The sequence below is a fragment of the Mustela erminea genome, chromosome 11 (assembly GCF_009829155.1).
Source record: "Mustela erminea isolate mMusErm1 chromosome 11, mMusErm1.Pri, whole genome shotgun sequence".
Classification (NCBI taxonomy): Eukaryota; Metazoa; Chordata; class Mammalia; order Carnivora; family Mustelidae; genus Mustela; species Mustela erminea.
The window spans coordinates 96,119,881-96,138,036 of NC_045624.1; the positions used below are offsets into that span (position 1 = coordinate 96,119,881).

At 37.9% G+C, this 18,156-nt stretch overlaps 1 long non-coding RNA gene across 2 annotated transcripts in view; it reads right to left on the bottom strand.

The window, feature by feature from the left end:
* Positions 1 to 2,810: 2,810 nt before the first annotated feature.
* LOC116569487 overlaps positions 2,811 to 18,156 on the bottom strand; it is a 55,629-nt gene continuing 40,283 nt past the window's right edge. The window contains exons 3-5 of one of the 2 annotated variants that reach the window (XR_004277056.1): positions 4,984 to 5,085; positions 3,104 to 3,243; positions 2,811 to 2,950 (exon numbers count right to left, since the gene is read on the bottom strand). This is a non-coding gene — a long non-coding RNA (uncharacterized LOC116569487). The remainder of the gene's footprint in view (positions 2,951 to 3,103; positions 3,244 to 4,983; positions 5,086 to 18,156) is intronic. The other variant, XR_004277057.1, reaches the window with a different exon arrangement.

Genomic DNA, 18,156 nt, shown 5'->3' on the forward strand with positions numbered 1-18,156 from the left:
TTTCAGATTATTGCTTTGGATTCATCCATTAACATCTAAATATGCTACATGACATATTTAAAACAGCTCTTCAGAGAAAGAAAAAACAGGCAGAATAATTCTGAACCTTTTCATACTGCCAACCTTTATTTTAGCCCTTCAAACTGCTTTCATTAAACAAGCATCTCGCTCTTAACATCAGCCATTCAGCACGGAACACTAACCCTATGCCCATTTCTAATTAATTGTGAAAAAAAATGAATTTGCATGACATCCAAAGTCTGCAGGCTGGATCCTAAGACACAGTAAAAGCACTCCATATAAGAAACTATCATGTTAAAATGTAAATGTAATGTTTAAAATGTAAAAGGCTGAAGAGAATCTTCTCTTAGGATCAGGGATTATGAATTCCGCTATTTGCATCCGGTCCCTTGGTAGGCAGCCACAGCACCTCCCAGGGCTGCCAACATTCAACAGATAGATACGCTCGTTTTTAAACCTGGAACGAATTTCAAACATTACCCCTGACTACGATGAATTAATACATGGGCTTGATATGGAATGAGAGATGACCTTCTCCTCTCCCCAGCTTCATTGAAAACATGGTGCGAAGTCCTGGGGACAGATCTCTCTCTCTCTCTCTTTTTTTTTTCAAGATTTACCTCCTGAAAGGAGGATACATTGTAAAATATGCATATTTTATGTAGATTGAGTATGTAAAAGCAAAGGTAAGCCTGCCTCGAAGATGTTAAGCCAGGAGAGGTCTGGCAAGATGGGCCTCTGTTGACTGGACACAATGATTTCTCCTTCCAACTGAACGCAGGGTACATTTTCTACGGGTGTTCAATGATTGACACCTCGGTCACCCTCATTTTTGTATCTTTATATGTAACCTTTAGGATTTTAGCCTGCAAAGGGCTCTTTTTTTTAAATACTTTATTCATCTATTTATCAGAGAAAGAGAGAGAGAGAGCACAAGCAGCAGGAGCATCAGAGTGAGCAGGGAGCCCGATGCAGGACTCCATCCCAGGGCCCCGGGATCATAACCTGAGCCAAAGGCAGCCGCTAGACCGAATGAGCCATCCAGGAACCCCCAAATGGCTCTTTATTTATGGAAAAGAATGCGTCTGGCTATAGCTAAAGATTGTTTTCATGAAATTTGCATCAAGTATCCATACTCATATTTTTAATAAATTTTTCTAAGCATCTCATCTGTGCCAGACGTGGTGCAGGGATACAGTGGCCTTTGGAGCCCTGGTAATTCCATAATCGTTTCTGATTCCTATCAGTTATTGTTTTGGAGAGCTTTTTGGCTCAACTTGCATTTCATCTCAGTCACAATCATGCTGTTAAAAACAGTGGGTCCAAACTCGAGTCACTTATGTTAAGCCCCATGTCTCCAAACTCAGACTTTACCATTACAGGTCTGTCTCACCCAGATATCCTCAACCAGTCAGTCAGGTGTCACCTGAGCAGCACCTGTGAGGTCACCTGCCTGACAGACCCTCCTGTCCCTGTAAGGAACATAACCTTGTAATAGCCAACCTTTTTCACCTGGCACAACTTCCTTGTCCTCGCTCCCTTCTGTCTACAACAGTCTTTCATCTCGGACAGCCCCTTGAATCCCCGTCCTATCTGCTAGACTGGATGCTACCCACTTCCAGCTGATTTTTGCTCAAGTAAACTGCAAAACTTTTTAAATGCATTTTCTCCCCTGTGTGGTGTAGTGGGAAAAACTAAACACCTAGAATTGAAGATCTAAAAAAAGGTATGAGGCTTAGGCATTATATGAAATGCTCAGAGATTCGGTTTCCTAATACAAAAAGTGGGAATGATAGAGATTTCAGAGATTAAAAAGATAAAAAAAGTAAACAAAATAGTAAACATTTGTGGGAACAGTGGAATACAATGACTAAACATCAAACTTTGGAATCTGCAAAATGCACACCTGCTTGTCATTGAGTGAGCGACCCGGAACACATCTGGGGGTTTGTCTGAGCCTCGTTGTCCTTATACGTGCTCCGTGGATTCAACACAGGGACCAGGAGTCACAATTCCCTACATTTCTGTTGAAGTAAACCTTTTAATTTCTGCCAAATCTGGGCAAATATTAAAGATCAGTGAAGATACAGTCACGAGTGACATTCAGAATATGTCTAGGCTAAGTGTTTTCTAAATGGCATTTGTGGGGCACCCGGGTGGCTCAGTCGTTAAGCCTCTGTCTTCAGCTCAGGTCATGATCTCAGGGTCCTGGGATTGAGCCCCGCATCGGGCTCCCTGCTCAGCAAGAGGCCTGCTTCTCCCTCTCCCTCTCCCACTCCCCCTGCTTATATTCCTTCTCTCGCTGTCTCTGTTTCTGTCAAATAAATGAATAAAATCTTAAAAAAATATATTTTTTTAAAAAATATTTTTTTAAAAAATATGAGTATGGATACTTGATGCAAATTTCATGAAAACATTTATTCTGTCAAATAAATAAAAAAAAATCTTAAAAAAAAAAATAAGCGTATGTTTGTGTTGGGACGCCTGGATGACTCAGCTGGTTAAGCATCTGCCTTCAGCTTGGGTCATGATCCCAGGGTCCTAGGATTGAGCTTCATGGGGTGGGGAGTCTGCTTCTCTCTGTCTCTGCTGCTCCCCTGCTTATTCTCTCTCTCTGACAAATAAATAACATATAAAAAATAAATAAATAAATGTGCTTTTGTGGGTCTGAGTGTGTGTGTGTGTGTGTGTGTGTGGTGTGACACTGGGGCCTCATCATCCTTTTATCTACTTTTGTTATTTGGGAAGACAGAAAACCAAACAACCAGCCGACACGCATTACAGGGAGAAGCACAGCTTTATATCACTGAGAAGATCCAGTTTCCCAAACCCACAGTTATTAGATGAATACCATTAAGCAAGACATTACCGAGACCATGGCAGCCCATTTTCCACATGGGTCTCAAATGAGTCCTGATGATCTTCGGGTCTGAAAGGGAAAGCAATTTGGTCCTGACCGGGCACTGCTGGACTGAGCCATTGAAATGAGTCAGCCAGCCTCTGTCAGGATGCCTTATTTGCAGATCCCGCTGGCCCGAGAAAGTCCACACTGTAACTGGCTGCTCACAGTGAGGACTCTGACCTTTCTGCTGGTTGGTGGGAAGTAGGTGATGGCTCCGAGGTGCCAGAACCCATGGGAAGCCGGGCATTCATTCCATGGGGTGACTTTTCAGCCTTGCCTTTAGTTGAACAGAAACCTCGATGCAAAATTTTGTTAAGTACCTCAAGGAAAGATGGAGAAAAAAATCAATTTTTTCAGTCAGATCAAAGATGCTTGTCTACTCTTTCAATTCCTATTTACAGAGAGTTTTTTTTTTAAGGGTGTTATTTATTTATTTGAGAGAGAGAGGCAGAAAGGGAGAGAGCACAGAGGGAGAGTGAGATGGAGAAGCAGACTCCCCACGGGGCCAAGAGCCCAACACAGGACTCGATTCCAGGACCCCCAGATCATGACCCAAGTGGAAAGCAGACGCTTAACTGACTGAGTCACCTAGGTGCCACTGCGCAGAGTTATTAAGAACTAAGTAAAAAGCTATAGGCAGATTTACCTAGGAGAAATGACAACTTCTTGATCCTAACTATTTCAAAATAATGAAATTACTATTAAAAGGTGTATGGGGAGATAGAGAGGAGAAGGGAGTTGGGGGAAATTGGAAGGGGAGGTGAATCATGAGAGACTATGGACTCTGAAAAACAATGTGAGGGGTTTGAAGGGGCGGAGGGTGGGAGGTCGGGGTATCAGGTAGTGGGTATTATAGAGGGCACGGATTGCATGGAGCACTGGGTGTGGTGCGAAAATAATGAATACTGTTATGCTGAAAATAAATAATAAATAAATAAATAAATAAATAAATAAATAAAATGTTAAGAAAAAAATGAAACAAAAAGGTGTATGGTATATGTTCTATAGCTTTTCATCTTCAAGTAAATAATTCATTATTTGGATTGCTTAGTATTAAAATGTGTTTCCATAGAAACTAAAGTGTCACAACTTGACTTAATTTAAAAGTTAATTCTGATACAAATGGATGTTTGATTAAGTTTCCAGAAACCTGCCTATGTTTCTTGATTGGTGTTGTGGTTTATTTTTCTAAAACACAAAAATGAAAATAGGACCGCGAGTAAGAATATTTGAATAAAGATGGGAAAGCCTGGCAATGTTTTACATACAAGTAGTGGTTATGAGAAAGAAAACGGATTTGTTTACTTTAATGTAAATGTGACCCAAAACATTTTTTCAAAAAATGACAGTTAAAATTTTGTACAAATCCAGGCTTATAGACACAAATAACACACAACTGTTATGTTTCTAATAGCATTTATTGCATGGATAATATAATATCCATGTTATTTTCAATAATCATCCACTATATCTATATCCTATCAAGTACATTTTTTTTTTAGTTTTTTTTCATGTTTACTTGCAGTGCTTATCCATTCGTTCTTTATGTCCTGTACAAACCCCAATTAAGATGTAGTTCTGACTCCATACAGTCATCCCACAGTGTAGCAGAAAGAAGAAACCCACGATAGTTAAGTAGCAATTTTATGTTTGAAGAGCCAAGTGGAAAACGGTTTCTTCCTTGAACTTTTAGGTACTGTAAAAGTAGGCTAAATCCTGAAGGTTTCCCCAGATTCAACCCCTCAGTGGAGGTCGTAGTGGGGAAGGAAGGCATCATCCTCTGTTAGCCCTGGAATCATTACTGTTGGATTGGATCGCCGCCATCACAAGGACGTGACTCCTGGTTGACCTGGGAGCTGGAGCCCAGCAGCAGGGGACTTCCATACTAGAAGCTGCTCCACAGAAATAGCCTTGAGACAGCGTTATGGTGCTGAGACCATTGGGATGGTACGCTTGACCGAGACCAGATAAAGCCTCAGCAGAAACCTCAAGATTTGGCAGGTGGGAGCAAAGATCTCCTTGTTTTGTGGAACCCAAGGCAAGCCTTACGTATGAGTTACCTTGCTCAGTGCACCCGTTGCCTGCCCATCTGGCCTGGCCTGCCTGTTCCGTCTTTCCCTGCCCTTCACAGGGGCCTAGTTTCAGATCACACGTGGGAGGCTCTGAGGACAATGCAAAGCAACAATTAGGTCAGTGCACATTAAACCTGTGCCAAGAACACATGATAGGACAGTAACTGAGATTAATTTGTAGAGGGGTGAGATTGCCTGATAGTTACATAGCACCTTCTGTTTGACCAAGCAATTTCACATGCATCTCTTGCAATCATTCTTTGATGAAATTATGGTTACTTACAATTAACAGTTCAGACTCCTCATCTGCCTTTGGGGATTCTGAGTTTCAATTAGCAGGTAACTAGATCGTACTGAATAGCAAAGCATGCACTTTTAACTATAGATCTAGCTTTCTGGGATTATCACTTCTGCACTTTTTTTTTTTTTTAGTAATGTATGAAACATACGGAATTTGTTGGTTTTCCTGATTTTGCCTGTCAGAGGACATTTGAAATGGTGCTCAATTCCCAGACCAAAGTGAGTGGCTCTTTTTTTCTATTATGTATTCATGCTTATCTCTGGATCATTTTCATTTAAGTCACCATCAAAAGTCTCTAATTTAAGCTGACAAATATATATTTAGTGTAGACAAAAGGATTTGGAGAAATAAAGACACTTACAAGGCCAAGACAATTTTTATTAAGAATTCTTAGAATTGGAATAGGGAAGGTATTGGAGTTATTTAACCACATTATAAAGATATAAGTGATGTGAAACTTAAATATTATTGTGATAGAGTCAACTGTTCAGAACAGACCCAAGTAAAATGTCAGTACAGAGGGAAGATAACATTTCACAGGGTTTATCAGCAATGGCTTTTATTAGATCATGGGATTGGGGTTTATAGCAAGCCAATTAAAAGAAAATTCTTTTTTTTTTAATAGTTTATTTATTTTAGAGTGAGAAAGAAAGAAAAAAAACATGTGAACTGGGGGAAGGCAGTGGGAAAGGGAGAGGGACAAGACTCCACACTGAGCTCAGAGCTGGTTCCAGGGCTCAATCTCATGACCCTGTGATCATGACCTGAGCCCAAATCAAGGATTGGATGCTTAACACACTGAGCCACCCAGGTACCCAAAAAAGAAAAATTTTAATTTAGATTAATACTATAAGCTATACAGCAAAATAATTCACAGTCAGGTTGAAGTATGAGAATAAAAATGTAAACCAATGATATATGCTATCTATAGTATAGGGCAGGACTTCCTAAGAATCATGACACCATACACAAAAATCAGAGAAGAAAAATGAATAATACTTGCAACTTTGTATTCTAAAAGTTTACTATAAACAAAACTTAAAAATAAGGGAAAAAACTAAAACATACTTTCAAAATAATTGAGAGATAAGGATTCATTATAAGATGCTTCATTACAGAAAGTTCAATAGAAAATGGGCATGGTACTGAGACAGATAATGCAAAAAGGAAGGAGTAGAAAAAGAAACTAAGCATACAAAATGTGCATTAAAAAAATCAAAGATGAACACATTGAAATGGCAAGAAAGTTCATCATAATAGAAATGATGACAAAAATGTCAGTGTAGGAGGGAACTATGAAACACCATATTTCCACAAAAGCAATATATAAAAAGGCAAAAATGGTCAGAATCAAGTTTTTCAGATCTGTAGAATCTGTAAACAAAATTTAAAACATCCAGGGTAATGCTTACTGAAGAAAGAAGCTGATGAATTTTGTAAGAGCTGTAGTATCTCAATTACTGGCTTACCATCTCTCACCAGCTTTTACACTAAAACTATAAGATGTTGCTCAAAAAATTAAAGAAGCCCTAATTAAATGAAAAGACACATCATGTTCATGTATTAGGAGAGATAACATGGTTAAGGAAATAATATTACCTAAAGGGGTCTACAGTTTCAGTGCAATCCCTATCAAAACCCATTAGCCCCTTCACTTTTTTAAACAAATGAATATGTTGATTCTAAAATTCAAGTGGAATTCAAAGGACACTAAATAGTCAAAACAAAGAAGAATGAAGTAGAAGAACATACACTTCCCAATTTGAAAGCACACTACAAAGTTAAAATAAACAGAAGAGTGCGGTACTGACATAGGATAAGAATATAGGGCAATGAAGAGGCCTTAACAGTGTAGACAGAGTCCTACAGCTACATTCCATTAATTTTCCACAGGGTGCCAAGATCATTCAACAAATAAAGAATTGTTTCTTCAATATATGGTTCGGCGACTATTCTAGATGCAAAAGAATAAAATTGAAACTTTACCTCAGACAATATAACATTAAATCAAAATTGACCCCTCCCCCAAATAATAATAATGATGTAAGAGCTAAAGTATAAAGCTTACGGAAGGAAGCAAAGGTGTAAATATTCATGGACACAGATTAGACAATGCTTCCTTAAATACGACACCAAAATTACAAACAGCTAAAGGAAAAGATAAATTAAATCCCTAACCCCAGTGTGACTCTATTTGGAAATGGGTATCTTCGGGGGAAGTAATTAGGGTTAAATGAGGTCATAAGGGTGGAGACCCAATCCAAAAGGACTAGTGTCCTTATAAGAAGAGGAAAAGATACGAGAAAATCCCTCTCTCCTTGTGCATGTGGAGGAAAGTCCATGTGAAAGCACAGAGAGAATTGGGCTATGTCAAGCCAAGGGGAGAGGCTGCAGAAGGAACTAACTCTTCTTACCTTGATCTTGGACTTTCAGCACCCAGAACTCTGAGAGAATCCATTTCCATTGCTTCACCCACCCAGTCTTGGGGTTTTGTTACTGCAGCCCCAGGAAACTGACACATTGATGAAAGCAAAAATAAATAGTGAAATAAAAAAGAGATTCAATCTAGAATTTACACTTCTAGAGATAAATGTCAAGACATGAATGGAGACATGTGTCCATTTTTACTTATTCCTTTTTGCATTTTTTTTTTTTTTAAGAGGGAGCGAGAGTTCTAAGTGCGCTCTGCGGTGAGCACAGAGCCCAACATGGGGCTCAATCTCTGAGACGGTGACCTGAACCAAAACCAAGAGTCAGATGCTTAAATAACTGCACCATCCAGGCACCCTGATATGTGCTTATTTTTAACAAAAAACAAGTTGTGGTGCATGTTATGCAGCTCAATATAGAATATACAGAAAGAATATAAATTTGCTATCTAAAATAAAGAACAGTTATTATAAATTTTACACCTATTTGAGGGAATAGTAATTGCTATTATAAAGAACTTCTACATAAATGCATTTATACACCATTTTGCTAAGACAAAATTTTGACTAATAAAGTAATAATTCTCCATTAAATACATTTCTGGAATGAAACATATATTAGCATACTGCAAGATCTACAGACTAACATTGATTATCTCCAGATGAAGCCATGGTGTGGTTGGCCAACCTACACTGGCCAATAACAGGTGATATTCCGTATACATGTCATTCAGTGAAACCAAGTTGATACCTTGAAATTGACTGTTGTGGAAGTATTTACATCAGACATTAAAAATCAAGTTTTAAACCATAAGTGACTCTTAATCTCACAAAACAAACTGAGGGTTGCTGGGGGGAGGGGGTTTGGGAGAAGGGGGTGGGATTATGGACATTGGGGAGGGTATGTGCTTTGGTGAGTGCTGTGAAGTGTGTAAACCTGGTGATTCACAGACCTGTACCCCTGGGGATAAAAATATATGTTTATAAAAAATAAAAAATTTAAAAAAAAACAAAACCAAAAAAAAAACAAAAAAACACATATTGAAATTAAAAAAAAATCAAGTTTTAAATTTCATTTTATTTATTGTTTAGACATACTGGCTTGCTAGCCTACTACTGGCTTTACATTGATGGTATTTTCTGTTTGTTTTAATCTTTTCTCTGTGGTTCGTGACACCTTCTCATGTTTTCAGTACTAATCAGTTTTTGGTTACAGCTATCTTCTACTCTTCACATAATTTCACTGTTATATGATTTGTGATTTTATTTGGTTGAGAATTTTAATTTAATTTAGCACAATTTATCAAATTTTATTTTTCACATTTTATTTTTAAGTTTAATTTTTAAAAATTCCAATATAGTTAACATATGGTGTTATGTTTAGTTTTGGGTGTACAATACAGCGATACAACAGTCGTGTTCTTTACTTGGTGTTTATCATGACAAATGTACTCTTAATCCCCTTCACTATTTCACTTGTCACACTGCCCACCTCCTCTCTGGCAACTACCAGTTTGTTCTTTATAGTTAAGAGTCTATATTTTGTTTGTCTCTTTTTGTCTTTGTTTTGTTTCCTACATTCCAGAGATGAGAGAAGTCATATGGTATTTGTCTTTCTCTGATTGAGTTGTTTTGCTTAGCAAAATACTTTCTAGCTCTGTCCACATCATTGCAAATGACAAGATTTAATCTTTTTTATTGCTGAGTAATATTCCAGTGTGTGTGTATGTATGTGTGTGTGTGTGTTTACCACATCTTCTTTATCCATTCATCTATAAATGAGTGTTTGGTTTTTTTTCATATCTTCTTTATATACATATTGCTGTAATAAACATAAGGATGTATATTTCTTCTCAAATTAGCTTCATGGTAGGGGGGCAAATACCCACTTTTCTCAAATGATTCTAAAAAATAGAAAAAGAAGGAAAGTTTCCAAATTCATTCTGAGGCCAGTGTTACCCTGATACCAAACCAGATAAAACACTACAAAGAAAGAATATAGGTCAATATCTCTGATAAACATAGATGCAAAAATCCTCAACAAAATATTAGCTAACCAAATCCAACAATACCTTTAAAAAGTTATTCACCATAATCAAGTGGGATGTATTCCTGGATGCAAGAGTAGTTCAGTATTTGCAAAAGAATCAATGTGATACATCACATCAACAAGATACAAGATAAGAACCATATGGTCATTTCAATAGATACAGAAAAAGCATTTGACAAAGTACAGCATCCATTCCTGATAAAACTGCTCAACAAAGTAGGTTTAGAGGGAACATACATCAATGTCATAAAGGCCATATTTGGAAAACCCACAGCTAACATCATACTCAGTGACAAAAAGCAGATTTCACCTACATCAGGAACAAGACAGGGATGTCCACTCCCTCCACTTTTATTCAACATAGTATGGGAAGCCTTAGTCACACCAATCAGGCAAGAAAAAGAAAGAAAAGGCATCCAGATTAGTAAGGAAGAAGTAAAACTTTTTCTATTTGCAGATGACATGATACCATATACAAAAAACCTCAGAGTCCACTAACAAACCACTAGAACTCATAAATAAATTCAATAAAACCACCAGAAAAAATTCAATGTACAGAAATCTGTTGCATTTCTATAAACTTATAATGCAGTAGCAGAAAGAGAAATTAAAAGAACACAATCCCATGTACGATTGCATCAAAAACAATAAAATGCCTAGGAATATTCTCAAATAAATGATTAAAAGATCTATACTCTGAAAAGTATAAAACATTAGTCAAGAAATTGAAGATGATACAAATAAATGGAAAGATATCTTATGCTCATGGATTAAGAGAACAGTATTGCTACACAAAGCAACCTATAAACTTAATGGAATCCTCATCAAAATGCCAGTAGCAATTTTTGCATAATTAGAAAGAGTAATCCTAACATTTGTGTAGAACCACAAGACACCCCAAATAGCCAAAGCAATCTTGAGTTTTAGTGAAAACTAAAGGTATCACAATCCCAGGTTTCAAGACTACAAATCTGTAGTAATCAAAACAGTATGGTGGTGGCATAAAAATATACACATAGATCAATGAAATGGAATAGAAATCCCAGAAATAAATCCATGGTTTCTAGGTATTTAATCTATGACAATGGAGGCAAGAATATCCAATAGGGAAAAGACAGGCTCTTCAACAAATGGGGTTGGGAAAACTGGACAGCAACACACAAAGAATGAAACTGATCACTTTAACATTTGATTTTTAAAATCTGCTCAGATTTAGTTGTTTTTATGATATGAGACAAGTCTAACTTATTTTTTTACAAAAAATAACCAATTTTATGGAAGTATTTATTGAATGATACCTAATCCCCCACCACTCTGCTATATGTAGTCAATTACAAATCAAATACATTTATATGCATAGATCTATTTCTGGACCCTTTCGTATTTGTTATTTGAACTGTTTTCTTCTCTGTGGCCGTTTGTGATAGACAGAATAATGGGTTGCCAAGGATGTCTTCAGGCTAAACCACAGAATGTATGAATATGTTACTTTACTGGCAAAATGAATTTTGCAGATGTGATTAACTTAAGTCTATTGAGTTGGGGAGATGACCCTGAACAATCCTGGTGGGTCCAATGTGCAGTTCCTCATGAGCAAAAGGCTGAGATAGGAGAGTCAACACCAACAAGCAAGGGCGATGGCTGAAGCACAGTCAGAGACACGGGATTGAGAAAGTCTCCACCAGCCATTGCTGGCTCCCACGGTGGATGGAGGCACTAACCAAGGAATGCAAGTGGCCTGTAGAAAGTCAACGTGCAAGGACAGAGATTCTCCCTTATCATCTCCACTGAGGAATGCAGCCCTGTGGACACCTTGAGTTTAACCTAGACTTCTGTCCTCCAGAGTTTTAAGATAATCAGTTTCTATTGTTTTAAGTCACTAAATTTGATGTGATTTGTTACCACAGCCGTAAGAAATAAAAATACCATCCATCATGACCTTCACCTGGTAGTGCTCTGTAATAAGCACTGTTGAGTGAGGGCCCAGGTCTCCGTGCACTGTTCTTCAGAAGTCTCCAGTCTTCCTTGATCGAACACTTACAAAGCAAGGAAACTTTCCTTCTCATAAATAACCACAGACACACCTGCTTTGTGTACACGCATATATGCACATATATGTGTGCATGTCCAGATATGCCAAACTTCTTGGGACTTCAGAACATCAGACATATAGATCATCATTTCTCAAAGTAGGGTCCAAGGATACTAGAAGTCCCAAGACCCTTTTAGGAGAGTCCCAAGATTCTCCTTTCGCTGTTCATTTATATGTTACAACAAACCGACTACAGAAACAGACCTGAGAATCCTGCCGTCTTCTACCAAACAGATAGTATCTTTTCAAAAATAGAAAACAAAGCTACTCTCCTTGTGTTATGGAAACAACAGTTATTTTTCATAAAATATGTGTGATTTATGTTACATCTAATGATTTCTTATGGTCATTTAAGAGCTAAAAATACACACTTTAAAATGTTCTAAACTTCAATGTCTCATCAGATAAATGTCGACCGATGCAATGCACACAAGAAAAGCCTCGCTGTAATCTTTAAAAATTTACTGGAGGTGAAAGTAGTATGCAGAACAATAAAGATTTAAAACTGTTAATACATGTTAAGTTTTAAGCAAGATATATTTATGATGCCAAGTTTCTCTATGAATGAACACATCTCTTTCATGTATATCTCTGCTTTTATTAAATAGTATCTGATGAAAAAAATAGTATCTGATGACTTCCAATAACATTTTAAAATTATTTCAAAATATTGTGTGTTTTTTGGTAAGTTTGTTGCTAAATAATTAGTACTTTTGTTTCTGCTTTATGAAGTTTATAAATGTTATAAGCATGTTTTATTTATTTTATAAGGTCCTACTATACTTTTAAAAATGGTATATTTTCTATTTTCTGTGACCTTGGGATATTCCTAAAAATTATCTTTAGATTCTTTGGGATGTTTGTTATCATAGGCAAAAATTTCCTACATTTTCAATACTTACAAGTGTGTTTTTTCTCAGTGCCTAATTACACCATCTAAGATTTTCAGTAGAATACTGAGCAAATCTGTAAGAACAGGGCATCTTGTGTGTAGGTGCCTGTAATTGCCTTAAATTAAAGGAAGGTTTCAAAAATTCAGCATTAATATGATATTTGCTGGAGGAACTTTTTCTAGGTTAATATTGTTAAATCAAGATAAGAAACATTTCTGTTTTCCTATATTCCTATAATTTTTTAATGCCAATAAATAAGTGTTGAATATCACCACATGATTTCTCTGTACTGTTAACATCTAACATAAGGTTAGACTAGACTCTGGCAGTTACAAATATTCCCCAAATCTCACTGCATTACCAGAATAAATACTTTCCTTAAATTACATCATTGTCTATCACAGGATAAATGGGGTATCTTAATACTTCTGTATCTACTAAAGAGTTTATGTCTTTAATTTAAAACATTCTCATAAGAGTTTCTGGGTGCCTCAGTCATTAAAAGTCTACCTTTGCCTCAGATCATGATCCTGTGGTCCTGGGTTCGAGCCCCACATCTGGGTCCCTGCTCAGCAGGGAGTCTGCTTCTCCCTCTCCCCCTCCCCCTGCTTGCATTCCCTCTCTCACTGTCTCTCTCCCTCTCTCTCAAATAAATAAATAAAATCTTTTTAAAAATTTAAAAAGTATATATTCTTACAAAGAAAATTCCATGCCCAGGCAACTTCAATCATAAATTCTTACAAATCCTTCCAAGAGGATATAAAAATAGAAAAAAAAAAAAAAACAATTTGCTTTAAGAAGTTACTGTGGTGTAACCTTGATATGATCTGAAGAAGAGAACTGTAAGAAAGGAAAATATCAGGAAATTGTCTCTCATTAACATAGGTATGAAAATAATAAATAAAATATTAGCTAGTGTAGTTCAGCAATGTATAAAACTCTAAATAGACCATGATTAATTGGTGTATATTCCAAGGTTGGTTTAATATTAAAAAAATAAATCAGTGTAATTCACCACATTAAAAAATAAAGGCACAAAGACAGCAATCTTGGTGGTTGCAAAGTACAGCATTTGATAAATTGAAAAATCTGGAAAAAGAATTCAAAAATTCCGAAATTAATGGAAACTTTCTTAATCTGTTAAGGATCGTTTACAAAAATATATATATATATGTAAGCAATACCTTCTTCATGGTGACAGTTTGAAAGCTTTCTTTTTGATCTGAAGAAGAAGAAAAGAGGTCTACTGTCAAAACATCTTTTCCCCTTGTGTGGGAAGTCCCAGCCAGTGCAATAGTAAGGTCAGAAGGAGCAAAGTGTGAAGATTCAAAGTAAGGGAAAGCTGTGATGATTTGCACATGACATTCTCATGTACACAGAAAACACAGAAGAATTCACCGTTAAATTAGGTTAATAAGTGAGTTTGGTAAAGTCAATCAGTTCTGGATCTGATCCATGCTGGACCTATAATCTGTTGCTGATCAAAAAGTATTAATTGATGGCATGAACTAACAAAATATACTTATAAACAGATTTAATAGCAATACATAAGGGCTCCACACAAAAATTATAGAGCTAAATAAATGGAAAAAATGTAAGGTGTTGATGGACTGGAAAATGCAATATTACAAAGATGCCATCAACTTCCAATTGAGCTGTTGATTCAGTCAAGACGACAGAGCTTTTTACAGTCCATATTTACGAAGTAGTTCTAAATCCATATAAAAATGTAAAAAACCAGGCTCCTGGGTGACTCAGTCTGTTAAGCATCTGACTTTTGATTTCAGCTCAGGTCGTGATCTCAGGGTCATTGAGATCGAGCCCTGAGTTGGGCTCTGTGCTCAGCATGGAGTCTGCTTCAGAGTCTCTCTCCTTCTCTCTCTGCCCCTCAAATAAATAAATAAATCTTTAAAGGAAATGGAAAGGGCCAAGAATAGAGGAGATGATCCTATGGAATCAAAACAAAACTGGAGATCCAAGATTGCCAGGGGTAAAGGGAATGCAATAAAGATGTAATGAAGACAACATCACTGTCCAGGAACAAAAATGGAAACACTGGACTGAGAATCATAAGAGAGGCTGGAAAGGGACCCACAGATAGTTGGACATCTGATTGACGGCAAAGGTGACACCCATGCTGAGGAAGAAAGAGTTAATTTTTTTATATGTAACTGTTTCTTCATTAAGAGAATATTCTTATTTCTACATTCCTTTTTGAAGCAGGTGGCATACCAGGTGTCTTACAGATCTAAAAGTAAAAGGTAAAACAATAATATTCCTGGAAAACATAGAGGACTCTCTTCTGGAACTTAGGAAAGGGAAAATGTCTTATGCAAGACACAGCAAGCACTAGTCATAAAGTAAAAAATTAATAAATATGCAAAGCAAGAATTTCCATTCATTATGATAGCTAAGGAAAGCAAAACCGTCAGGCACTATGTCAAGGAGACAATTCCCAAACTTCTGACAATGGACTTGCATATGAAATATACTTCTTCCTTTTTTTTTTTTTTAGGAAAGTGGGGAAGGATCAGAGGGAAAGTGAAAGAGAATCTCAAGCAGACCACCTCACTGAGTGTGGACCCCAATGTGGGGCTTGATCTCAAGACCCTGAGGTCATGACCTGAGCCAAAATCAAGAGTTGGACACTCAACTGACTGAGCCACCCGAGCGCCCCTAAAATATATTTCAAACTCTTTCTAATCACTCTTAAAATGAAAGTGCCATAAAAATGGGGAAAATATTGTGGATTTTCCTCTAAAAAGAGATCATTGCCATGACCACGATGGTTGACAAAATGTAAAACTTCATTCATTAGAAGGGGAATGCAAACAAAATCATAGTGAGGTAGTTGGAAGAGCTATATTTCAAAGGTGGACGATGGAAACACACTTAAAGAGATTGTGAATTAATTGAATCACTTCAGAAAACTATTTGGCTGTATCTACTCAAGGTAAACACATACCTACCGTCACCTAGCAATTCTATCCGTAGGTATATTCTCAACAAAAAACAAGTGTGTGTGTGTGTGTGTGTGTGTGTGTGTGTGTGTGTGTGTGTTCCCTGAAATCCCCAAACAAATTTTCATGGACATATTAGTCATAATAACCCAAAGTTAAGCATCACCAAAATGCCCATCAAAAATAGAATAGGGGGGTGCCTGGGTGGCTCAGTGGGTTAAAGCCTCTGCCTTCGGCTCAGGTCATGATCCCAGGGTTCTGGGATCAAGCCCCACATCGGGCTCTCTGCTCAGCAGGGAGCCTCCTTCACCCCCCTCCCTGCCTGCCTCTCTGCCTACTTGTGATCTCTGTCTGTCAAATAAATAAATAAAATTTCTTAAAAAAAAAAAATAGAATAGGGACTAAACAATGCTGTATTCTTAGAATACTACTGGAAATTGAAGAGCGAATATAACACACAGGGTATCTATAATAAATACAAATGTGAGCAAAAGCAGCCAGGGGCCATGCTGTCTACTCTGTAGGCTAAGTACAGAAACAGGGGCAAATCTATGGTAAGCTATGACAGGGTTACCTTTGTAACTGGGTGGTGTGCCTGAGAAGACTTATGAAGTGCATAACTGTGTTCTGATAAGGTTCTGACAGTAACAGATGTGTTTTCAATTTTGAACATTCATTCAGATATAAATGCATGATTAAACACCTTTCTGTAAATTTCAATTAAATTAATTACCTCCTGGGTGGCTCAGTGGGTTAAAGCCTCTGCCTTTGGCTCAGGTCATGATCTCAGGGTCCTGGGATAGAGGATGATAGAGTCAGGCTTTCTGCTCAGCAGGGAGTCTTCTTTCCTTCCTCTGTCTCTCTCTTTCTGCCTACCTCTCTGCCTTCTTTATCTGTCAAATAGATAAAATCTTCAAAAAAAATTAATTACTACCCTCTCTATTGACAATGGTCTTTATCTGCAGCTCCTGTGTGTTTTTCTCAACCTAAGATTCACAGATCTATCCGATTACTCAATATTTCCACTGGGCATCAAGTGGACATACCAAAAGTCATCTGTTCAAAGGCAAAATCCTGCTCTTTCTTCCCAACTACACTGGACCTGCAGCCTCCCCATTTTAGTTGATGGCAACCCCATCCTTCCATTGAGAGAAAAACTGGGGAGTCGTCATTGATTCTGCTCTTGCTTGCCCACTACCAACCCCTTCTGCTCAGGAAATAGGGTTGGCTCTACTTCCAAATATATGCGGATCCCCACCACTTCCCCCTCTTCCAGTGTTTGCTGCCTGGTCCAAGGCACCATAATTCTTTGCCTAGGTGACTAGAACACTTTGGTCCCTGTTTCAACCAGTGCCCCCTTTCGTCCATTCTCCATACAGTTAGTGTGATTCCTGCAGGACTGGAATTGCATCTGTGGAGAGAACCCTCTGGACTATCTGGATTAGGCAGATGTGAACTACCCATCCCCGGATGCCTCTCACTTTGCCCTTCTAAAGTATACAGATGGGAGTGAGGGGCACCTGGTGCATAATGGGAGAGAGCCAGGATTCATTCTGACCACCCACTCAGACATGGGAGAAATGAGAGGGCCCAGAAGAAAGGTAGGGGACAAGTAAACAACTATGACTGGCCATGCCCAGTGGAGGCTTATTTGTAATCTATTTCTGAATTTACACCATTGATAAGGTATGACTCTCTGGATATTCTTTAATTTAAAGTATTTAACCCCAAATCCTTAATTTAATGTCTTTACCCTATGAAGAGTAAGATAGGGGTAGGGAGGTATAGGGGTCGCAGGTCTCCTGGGCAGTGTAGCAGTAAGGAAATTGATGGATGTGACCAAGGGTTAACCTTATTCACACTTTCTGTTCATTATGCAAATCCTGTCTCAGCGCGAGGCCTCCCTTGCCACCTGGGTGAAATTAGGGTGGATCCCATGACTTTTCTGGTGACTCTCAGATAATAAGAATGTAGCCACCATAGGCCATTTCCTTCGGCTTTTTGTCTGTGAGTAATTTTCAGGCATAAGCCTAATACCCATTCAACATGTCCCCTAAAACACAGAGAATGTGTTTCTTTGTCTTCAAATGCTTTCTTTGGAATACTTTTCAGAAGTTAGACATACTGGGGACATGTGACTTCTAGCATACTGGCATTTTTCTTCAGAGAACTGCTTTTCTTCTTCTCCTTCTCCTTCTTCTTCTTCTTGGTGGGGACGGGGGGTAGAGAGAGAAAGACTCCTAAGCGGGCTCCACATTGAGCATGGAGCCTGTCTCGGGGCTTGATCCCACAGTCTTAAGATCATGATCTGAGCTGAAATCAAGAATCAGATGCTTAACCAGCTGAGCCACCCAGGCACCCCAGAGAAATCCTCTCCTCTGATCACTCAAGCTCTTCAAAACTGAGCTGCAGGAGGGCCCTGGGTTGTGGGATTCT